This window comes from Malurus melanocephalus, unplaced genomic scaffold (assembly GCF_030028575.1).
Source record: "Malurus melanocephalus ecotype Western Australia unplaced genomic scaffold, MMel_1.1 scaffold_625, whole genome shotgun sequence".
NCBI classification, from domain to species: Eukaryota; Metazoa; Chordata; class Aves; order Passeriformes; family Maluridae; genus Malurus; species Malurus melanocephalus.
In genome coordinates this window covers 57,716-68,384 of record NW_026623857.1, presented here as the reverse complement: position 1 = coordinate 68,384, position 10,669 = coordinate 57,716, and positions in this window count along the sequence as shown.

The following is a 10,669-nucleotide window of genomic DNA, read 5'->3' as shown; positions in this document are numbered from 1 at the left end:
TCCTGGGAAGCAGAGAGAAGAGCAGAGCTGAGGGTACCCCAGAAAATGCAGCTTCTATCCCAGAGGCCATCTCTAAATCTGCTGGGCTGGTGTGCTTGTTTGCASTCCTCTGGGCCTGCCCTGGGTGTCAGCATGGGAAGGGCACTCACATTCCCTGGTTCAATGAGGGACCACAGGCACATCTCAGGGATGCTGTCAGGGGCTTGCCTGGCTCCTCATTTCCTGCCAGCCTGCAAGTGAAGAGATCTGCTTAGGCTCAAGTCATGTTTGGTTGGCACGTGGGAAGGTTGGAAAGGTTGTTCTTTTATTTTCTATTTYCTCCCCCCAAGATTTCATCTCCACTAGAGGCTCAAGGCCAGGAGGAGACACCTCTGCTGTCTGGTTCATAGGGCCTTCGCCTCAGAGCTATTTTCTCATCAGAGCTCCACCGAGGGCAGCCTTTGTCTGGGCTGGGATAAAGGCACTTCCCTAATTAAGTTAGCTTAACCACCACTTGGGAAATACAATGTCCGCTAAACTCATCCACAGCCAGGCAGTGACGAGGATCACAGCCATTCTGTGGGAATGGAGCACACGTCAATTATCCCCAGAATTTCAAAGCTGCAAAACCCAATAGTTTCCTTGGCAAACTCTGCCAGGCATGACATGACTGCTACTCACACTCCACACGTTTCCTAATGCAAAGGATTGGACAACCTCAAATACTGTTTCCAAGAATAGCAAGGGTAAATGAACTGCAAATTACTAAATTCCTTTTATTGCTGGGAGTACAAAGTAATTTAAATTAGTTTCAGTCTGAAGTGAACTGTGGGTCAAGCTGGGAAAATAAAATAAGTGGTGACATTTTAGGAACACCTTTTATGATCATTTAAAGAAAATATTTCATCTCACACCAGGGTATTTTGTACTCTTAGGAAAGACACATTTGCAAAAGATCATGGCTTTCTGTACTTGCATACATGTAGCACATTTAAATGCACATGTACACACACATGTATGCTTTAAACTACAATGTAAGCCGAATATTTTTCGTTCACTTAGCAACTAGCCTTTGCAGGGAAAGGGACAGCAACTGATCCCAAGAGAACATACGTTTTTACAGAAAACTGCCATTAACATTAGGCTTGACTACATAATGCTCCTTTCCTCTTTCCCACATCCTCTGATGTAGGTGGGTTTACTGAGTGCATAGGTAAAATAATGATCTTGCACATTGTTTGAACAGTTTCCTGCTCCAAGAACCACTTTTGGCTCCCCACTGTGGTTTTGATTAACATACTACCTGCGACTTCTGCAGATCTGAGCTGGTTTGATTCTGCAGGCAAAGGAGAGAGGGGAACAAGCTCCAGCACCTGGCACTGTATCATTGCAGCTGGAGTGGAGAAGTCATAAAATGCACTGCCTTTTAACGAAATAGGATAGAGGGAATAGACGCTACCCCGCTCTTGCAGCTTCACTGCAAAAATTACTCGGCCGTGCTGAGTGGCGTTGGCTGCACAAGCTTTGCATGTCACAGCTAGAGCAGACAGAACAAGACAATAATAGGGATAGTAATAATAATAGTACTAATTATACTAATAAATGAAACCAGAAAATGGTTGGAAATCTTCCACACCGTCATGCTTTCTTTCAATGAAGGGAGGTTAAATCTTCAGCCAGCTGAAAAGCAAAGAATGSGATTTGTTCCCCTTACAAATAATGGATCAGTGACTGCAAACACTGGATGCAATCTGTAGTTGCAGAAAGCTTTCAGTCAAGTGGAGATAACTTCTTCATGGTACAAAGCACTTTCTGTGACCTCAATGTCCTAAATGTAAAGCAATACAGTGCTAATGTCATAGAAATCAGAGTGCTGCAGGTTGAAGGGAGCAAGGGTGTAATTTCAAAGGGGAATGTCTGAGGTGATGGAAGTGGCAAGGACCAGCCCACGCTTTGTTGACAGGATTTGTGTGAATGTGTGTGTGTTCATTAATTTTGTCTTTCCTGGAGTTTGAAACTGCAATTTCTGTGCTGCTTCTCCTGGTGTAACTCACATGCATCCCCTGTCTGGAATCTGGGCTGCAGGCAAGTAGGGATGGAGAGGGATGGGAGGAGGTGGACCAGTGCCTCCAGGAACTCCTCCTGGGAGGGGAACTGGCACAATACCCTGGTCTGGAAGCAAATTTGAAACAAGAAAAGGTGATATCAGGAACAAAATGTTAGCACCTGGGTAGCATACAGGATGTCTGGAAGGAGATGGTGGGGGTGTGAGGCAGCTTTTGCTAGGCTGTTTCTTCTGAGAGACCAGAGCTCTGGATWGTAAAAATTAGGGGACATTCTGGTGGAGAGGGTCACAGGTTTGGCCCCACAAAGGCCTAGGGCTGCTGAGCATCAAGAGGGACTATAAACAGGGAGCTTCCTTCCAGCTAGTCCTTAGCTAGCCCAAAGAAACCCAGAAGCTTTCTGAGTTAAGACCAACAAATGAAGACAGCACAGGGCAATATGCTCCAGAGGCAAARGGGGCCAAGCTCATCATATCACTGTGAGGTTTTATTACACTGTATTGCTACAAGGAAAAATATTGGTAATACACTGAGGGTCAAAGCCTCAACTTTTTCCCAGGCAAATGTCTTGAGTGAGAAGTTCATAAGGAAGCATAGATAAAAAGATGAAAGAGCTCTGGGACAGATGAATGAGCAGGCTGAGGGAAAGGTATGAGGAACCAGGAAGCCCAGCTGAAGAGGAAGGATCACTGGGATTAATTTTTTAAAAAAAGAGCCTAACTTTATTTTAAAGTTTTCAAGCATACATGAGCCTTGGGCATCAACTGCCATAGAGCTGGAGTGAGAGGGGTAAAAAAACAGTATAAAAGACCATTTTTCCTTCTCTCTGAATGGGCCTGGTGCACATTGACAAACACAGAATCATAAAATTATTCAGGTTGAAAAAGACTTCTCAGATCATCAAGTTCAACCATTAACCCAACACTGCCAAGTCCAGCACTAAAACATCACCTGAGCTACCTGCACCACAGAGGGTGATGTTAACCCACCAGAGTTACTGTCAGTCTTCATGTCCAAGATGCAGCAGACAGATGGTGCAATAAGAGATAAGCAAGAAAAACTGAAGAGAAACATATTAGGATGTCCTCAGGGCACAGCACATGTCCTAAACCTGCCCTAACCTCCACCCTGACCCCAGAGTTGTCATGCCCAATGCTGGCAGGCAATACTCTGCTTGAGGGCTTGCCAAGCAGCAGCTTTATTCTGCTCTTTGAAGGCTGGCTAGGAGACAGGAATGAGAGAAAAACATTATGTCTATTTTGCCTCAAAAAATAYTACTGATAGATAATGTAGACCACAGCTCTTTTGATTTCTTACCAGAGGATTAGAAAAACAAATTCTTTATGTTTTCTGCCAGCCCTACTCAGAAATACAGGTTCTTTGAATTCACGTAGAACTGACTGCCCAGACAATCTTCCTTCTAAAGGAATCAAATTGCACTTTCTTAAAGCTGGGGTTGAGTTCAATAATCTATGAAAAACTGGGTTGATAGGAGGGAGCAATTTCACAGAGTAGCCAGTTTTCAGTAACTGCAAGCTGAATTTGTGGTAATGGTGGCAGAACTGAAAAATGTCATTTTACAACTTCAATGTCCAGATCCACCTCTCTGCTGCATGTTATAATACTTGAATTTATGCTGTTGTTTTTTTAAAACCTGGGAATATTAATTTGTTTTACTAGTGTCTATGCATGATGCCCTTAGTTTAAATTCCAGTACCAAAACTCAGTCAAGAGATATGGTGCAATGATAGGGTGTTTAATGTTGAAAAATATTTTTCTATGAAGGGGAAACCCAGATGCACATGAGAAGAGGAYGCAATCAGAGAGTTACTTGGATAGAGCAGACCCTTTGGGGCTGAGAAAAGTGGGTGGCTGGCAATGAATAACTTGTCTGATGGACTGAGTCTCCTATTACTACCTGTGGATAGTGGAAAAGTGGGCTGCAGGTCCTCCAGATATACTTGATTATCTGCATGACATTGCAAATCTTAAATTCAGAGGCTCAATTCCAAACACTGTTTCAATATTTGAAAGCTGCAAGGTGGTCATCATTACCCGGAAACTGTAAGACACCGTTTCTGATCTCCTGATTCCTGCCACACTGATATTTCAGCAGGAATTATAATTTCTGTAAGATTAATTTTTCCCTAGTTCTCAGGCATATTTCTGAAACTCAATTTCCAATTAAATGTCCATGCCAAAAAAAAGGTGCTGTATAAATACAGAACAGGGCAAACACAAGAGAAACCATGATTTATGCGGTTCTATTTGAAGCAGTGAGGGTGCTGTTCCTAGAAATTCTTTACACAGCATGTACAACATTCCACATTAAAACATTTTGATTATGTTGTTGTACTATTTTACTGCTGTGTAGTTATGCTTATGCACTGAGGACAGATAATTTTGAAAGGCAGGACAGCAAGGGAAAATCAAACAGCTTATGAAGAGTTAATGTTCTCAAATAACGTTCATTTTTTGCTATTGTGCTTGATAGAAACACTTGGTGCTTGCTCTCTGAAACCACCACAGCACACTCATACCTGTCTGRGCTACTGCACCTGCGGGCCAGGTACAGGCAGGGATTGGTGTGACAGGATATGTGGATCAGGCTGAGCCTTCTGCCAACCAACCTTTTTGATGGAATCTTATTCTTCCTAGTCATGATTTCATTTTCATGCCCACTCTGTCCCACGGAGGACTCGGAGCAGTGCGGGGGACCTGCCAGCCAGTCCCTGGGGCAAGGAGAGGTGGCGGGGAGGGAATGCTCGGCCAGGTGGGCTGAGCTGCTCCAGGTGCCTTGCTGGGGTTAGTTTGTGTTAAACAAAACCGAGAGGTAGCAGTAAAAGGGCAGGCTCAAAAGGTTACACATTAGAGGTCTGCCTYGGAGTCAGTGCTGCCCTGCTGAGCGTCTGTGCTCTGCTTCTGAATTTGAATGCCATGATAAGATAAAAGCAAAAGCAGGTTTGTATTAGGCTGAGCAAACAAAAAGAGAGCAGGACTTTTCCATTTAAAATCCCAGCCAATGCAGAGTGTCTAATTTCCCCTACCCTTTCCAGGCTGCAGCACAAACCAAGCTATCTCAGCACGGCTGTTGACACCTACTGAAATAAAAATGCATGAAGTAATCTTTGTGAAGGTCACAGTGACCTTAGTGCTTAGCACAAAATTCTCACTTAAGCTGGTGTTTCTGGCACATCCTTGACTGTAGCTAGGGAACCGGCATTTTGCTCGATAGAGACATGATCTTCCCTTGGCTTTGCTCATTCCCAGCCTGACTTGGCTGTGCCAGAAGTACAGTTGGGCTGAAAAATGGCTGCTGATCAGACAAAGCGGATTCAAGGACATGGCTCAACGCAAGTGCTGAGAAACTGCTGCATCACTTTCAAACAAGTTGAACCAACTTGCACTTTCCTCTTTGCCAAATTAAATAAGGAGCAGTTGCAAAGAAATTAATGAAGAGCATTTTTGCTTGAGTGAAGACAGCGGGGTAGCAAATAAAGGGTGACTTGTAAGAGACTGGAGATTCTGAATCACGGCGGGACTCCAGGAACCTGAACTCTGCAGGTCTTTTCAAAACCTTCATTGTAATGTGTTTCTCTAACTGTGGTAGAAGTGGGAACAGCTACAAAATTTGACATCTCAAAACTTGGCTTCAGCATGGATTTTCCTTTAAAAATATTCATTTTGAATGAAGTGTAAGAACTCTACTATGATCATTACCAGTACCTAGGACTACTCTGAAATATAAAGTATCATATGATGAGGGTTGAAGTGGGTCTCTCCACTGATGATTTTCCACTCTTCTGAATATTGTGCTGCCAATACCAAATACTATCAAAAAACTCACTTTGCAGCACTACAAAAGGACAGTGCTTTAGAGCAAAAGGGAAGGGGGCCTGGGCTCACAGGGCCTGTGCATTTTATGAAACTGCACTTTGCTACCTCCCAGCCACGTCCCTGCCCTTGGCTGCCCAAGCACAGAGTTCAGGGAAGAAGGCTGAAGGATGGCAAAAGATAGTCCAGTATTTCCTGCAACCCAAGCAACAGGACCTGAGAGGTAGGAGAAGGCTTATATCTTGGATTTTAAYTTTCAAAGGGGATGAGGTGCAATGAAAAATGTGTGCAACACCTTCTTCAAACTAGTGTTGGGTACTTTTATCTTACTAAAAAAATACTGTATGGAAAAAAAAATCTCCATCTCTCTTCATATATGCTTTAAATAATGAGCCCTGAGTCATGTCTGCAGCTCTTCACCTTAGAAAGGAAGTGTGTTACAAAGTCATATAGGATGTTGTGAGGTGTTACTGATTGTGATAAAATCCCATTAGAGTGACAAGCCAATACGATGTAACAAGGGAGTTGTACAGTTAAACACAGCCAGATAACCCCAAAGCAAAACAGAAACAGGCTTGCAGAACGGAGCATGGCACAAACGAACAAAAACAACAAATGCTGTAATGAAAGCCACACGTGAAAGATCAAGAAATGGGTCTCTTTCACAGGTGCAGCATAGAAAGGAGTGGGCAGAAATGCTATGCTGCAGCAGCAACCCAAGAGCCACCTCAGGGAGGGCACAGTATCTACCAGGACCCTGGGTCAAGCCAGGAGGGCCCCATTGGGCCAAAATATTGATCCTGATAATCAAAATGTTATTTTGCAGGTCACCATAGTGTCAGTGCAGAGGGATAGATCTGCAGGTGAGAATACCACCTGACAGTACCTGGGGATCATCTTCATCAGGTCAAAACAAGAACCTTCTCAGGCCAGGCAAGGTTTCCCTGTGGAGTACGATGAGATCCAGTTAAGACGTGAATATCCAGGAAAAGGAATGCCATACTGACTGATAACAAGGAATGGCTGAGAAACAAAACCTCAGATATTTTCAGAATGCATAACCTGATGTTGAAGTGGTCAAAAAACCTGACCTTTTTCTTTGTGTGAATTAATTTATCAAACTGGTGGTTAATGCAATTAATTGATCGAAGCGATAGCTTCTGGTGCATGTAGAGCCATACCACTGAGGTGAACTAAACTAGTAAGATGACATTGTCTTCACAGAGAAACGGAGACTTTCCACAATGACAGCCAAAACCGATACTGGAAGGGAACTGAGGCATCTTGTCAGCAAAATACTCCTTTTTTTTGGTTTAAAAAAAAGAAGTCTTACCAGCTACACTAATTAACATGCAATGAAGCTTGAGTGGGTGCCAAAGGACCTACAGTAGCACAGTGAACAGTCAGAAAACTCAGACAAGTACTTAGTGTTCCTGCCTCGTCATGCTTCTTTCCTCCAGGAAAGAAGGTGGAGAGGCTGAAATGGGCTGTGTGACCTCCTTCTGTCAGAAACTATTATTCATGTTATGCCACTAATGCCCCTGGCTAGCTCGGCTGCCAGATCTTACATTAGGGAAAAAAAGTCATCRGGTCCTTTTCATCTCCCGGGCCTTGCCAAGGCTGAGATAAATCCCATGGTTGGTGACGGACCAGCAGAGCCAGCCCTGAGGTCCTGCTGGGGATTGCAGAAGGAATTGCAAAAGGAATCACAGTGAGAAGTGCACTGGGGAATGCAAGGGGAATCACAGTGGGAATCAGAGTGGGAATTGCACTGGGAATCACAATGGGAATCACGAAGTGAAGTGCACTGGGAGTTGTGAAGTGAATTGTAATGGGCATTGCAGTGGAAATTGAACTGGAAAATGTACTGGGAATTGCATTGGAGATCACACTGAGAATCGCAAAGGGAATTGCAATAGGAATTCCCATGGAAGTTGCCCACCAGCAGCAGGGGAGCCCATAAAAGCAAACAGTGTGGCTCTGAGCCTTTCCCTCCTGAGGAAAGGGGGCAGTGAGTGACAGACTTACTGGAGCACCTCTGGCCCTGAGCTGGTGAATCTGGAGAGCAGCRGGCACCACAATGAGCCCCCATTGCTGCCAGGGCTGGCCAGGARTGGCACAGCTTTGGCCAGCACCAGGGACACTCTCTGGGCAGGGACCCTGCAGGGGCTGGAGGCCACCCTGGGCAGGCAGGGGACCCCTCTGCATGGGGGCTGGCAGCTCTCCTCAAAACCATGCTCATGGCCCRCCCTGCATGCCTGGCCCCACATTAGCTACTGCCTGATCATCTGCATAAGCAACCAAAAATAATTTAAAATTCAGGCTGGACAGAGTTAAGCCTCCCACTGAGCACTGTGTGTGTGGGAAGTGGGRCCAGGGCAGCCTTTCAGATGGTGGTCAGGCTGGTTGTGCTACCCTTTGATGAAGGTACCTAGTCTGAGAAAGACTAAAAAGCAGACTTTGCTCCTGAATGGGGATGTTCATGGTCTGCTATGGCATCTTGTGAAATGAAATAGAGGCATATGTGCAGGGAAGAGATAACTTTAGGTGCTGCAGCCATCTAGGACAGCAGAGGACTCCCACCCTGAGAGGCAAACTCTCTCCCAGTGCTCCCAGTAAGGATATATTTATCTTGTTTTCACGCAGGCTCTGAGTCAGGAAGGTAATAAAAAATAACTCTTCTGAGTGTTCTTGCACTTTGAGTGTGTTTTTACAGGAATTTACAGACACCTGAAAAGGATATTTGCAAAATGACCTATGATCCTTAACCTGCGGTACACACAATAAATCTGCCACCCTGAGCACTGCCAGCCTTTTTGAATGAAAGGCTGCATTATAACAACACATGTGTATGGCTACAGGGCTGTATATCTTATTGGGCCTCGTTCTCCAATCAACRTTTAAAAATAAAAGGAAAGCAATATAAAACTATCTACGCATAAATTCTCTTGCAATGATTTGGTTCTGCCTTCTCCCTCGCCCCTTTCCATCCTGACTGATGGCTTTATTATACAAAGGACAGTCATAAACATCTGAGCTAAGCCAATGAACTCCTCTCACGCGTAAATACCTCCTTGGACCAACAGAAGAGTAATGACTTTTTTTCTCCATTTATTCAATGTAAAGGAAATAACTGGTCATCAAATTGCAGGCTTGGATGTAATAGATTCCCAGTTTGGRCAGCAAAACAAATTTAAATGGGAGAAGAAAGTTGTATCTTTAAAAGGAAAGATGTTGACAAGCATTGTGGGTTCAGGGCAGTAGTACAGGAGCAACTTCTGATTAAATTTTTGATTCAGTCTTTTGGTCCATCAGATGATCTCAAGAAGAACCTAAATATAGGGTCAGATCAACCTAAAGTAATTCTTAATTGTTTCCCCCTCACCAAAGTAAAAAGAAGAAAAGATAATTTTCAATTTCAGTGAAACAACCTAAAATATAACATGCTGATTTTTGTTCATTTCACAAAAACTGAGGGAGTAAAAACTGGATTCACAAAACTTCCTGCAAAATCTCCTTGTGCCCAGTTTAGCTCAGAGAGCAATCAATATTTATTAGAAACCAAACCTMACATCCACCTAGTGCCTGAGAGGATTCAGCCCATCCCCTAGGACTGCAATCCAACTATTGGGACTGGTGTGCTTTAGGATGAGCTCAGCCTTTTCTGCTAAAGCCTTTTTTTCATTAGTGACATGAATATTCATTAATCCAGAAGACAAAATGCTTCCTTACTCATTGGTTAGGCCCCTCTGAGAAGGAGAAGACCTTAGTAGGTTTTGCATGCAGCAGGTTCTCCATTAATAATCAGCTAGTTGACTTTCACTATCTAACAATGCATTAATTTATTCCAATCTTTTAACAAAATGAGCAATACAGAGTGCCTGTGTTCCCCTTGGCTGAGTTGAGGTCTCTTTCATATCTCTTACTTCCCAATTCTGGCTATTTATCTGATAACATAGAATCACACAGCTATGACCATACTTCCCTCACATGAATGCAGTGATGCACTGGATGCCCTGAAATCAAGCACTGTAAAACTATGGTGAAGAACAAGGAGAAGCCCCCAACATCTGTTTTGTTTTTTGTTTTTTTTTACTTCCCTAGGTTGTTTTGCTTATACTTTTTATTTGAGTACATTTTTGACATAACATTTTAACTCTAAAAGCTAATGAACAAATGAATATAGCAAATAACTTCTAGAATTTTTCAAAAACATTGAACCCATTTTCCTTGGAAACCACTGATGATTATGTTTTGACTATCTAAATATTTTGAGTATTTTAAATGCTAGTATTTTGTCTTGTAGGGGGAAGCTTTAGCACAGCAAGAGGATTGACAATTGACCGCAAATAGTTGTAGTTTTTCCAAACGTCTCAACATTTCCCTCTCAAAAAAACTTGGTGGCAATAGTCAGTGTTTCCTACAAAACAGTCTGCTTTAGACAAATTCTGCATATTGTGCCAAGAAACCATGCAACCAAGTTTTTCAGCCAGCTGTCAAGGTCAGGCAGACTGTTTCCCAGAAAAGTATGTGAAGGAAGAAATAAAAAAAAAMCAATCATACAAACAAACGCTGCCCGTGTAGAGCTGTATCTTCAGAAGGTTTGGCTGTAGGACTGAAGAGACATCCTCGGGCACTGTCTGGGATTCTGGTGCAGCAAACTGGCCCACCAGTCCAAGGGCTTACTGAAATTTGTGCTTTCACGTGGGGGTGAAAGCTGAGAGGTGCCTTGCAGGGCTTCAGGGGATGGGATGGGATGGGATGGGACGGGGACGGGACGGGACGGGACGGGA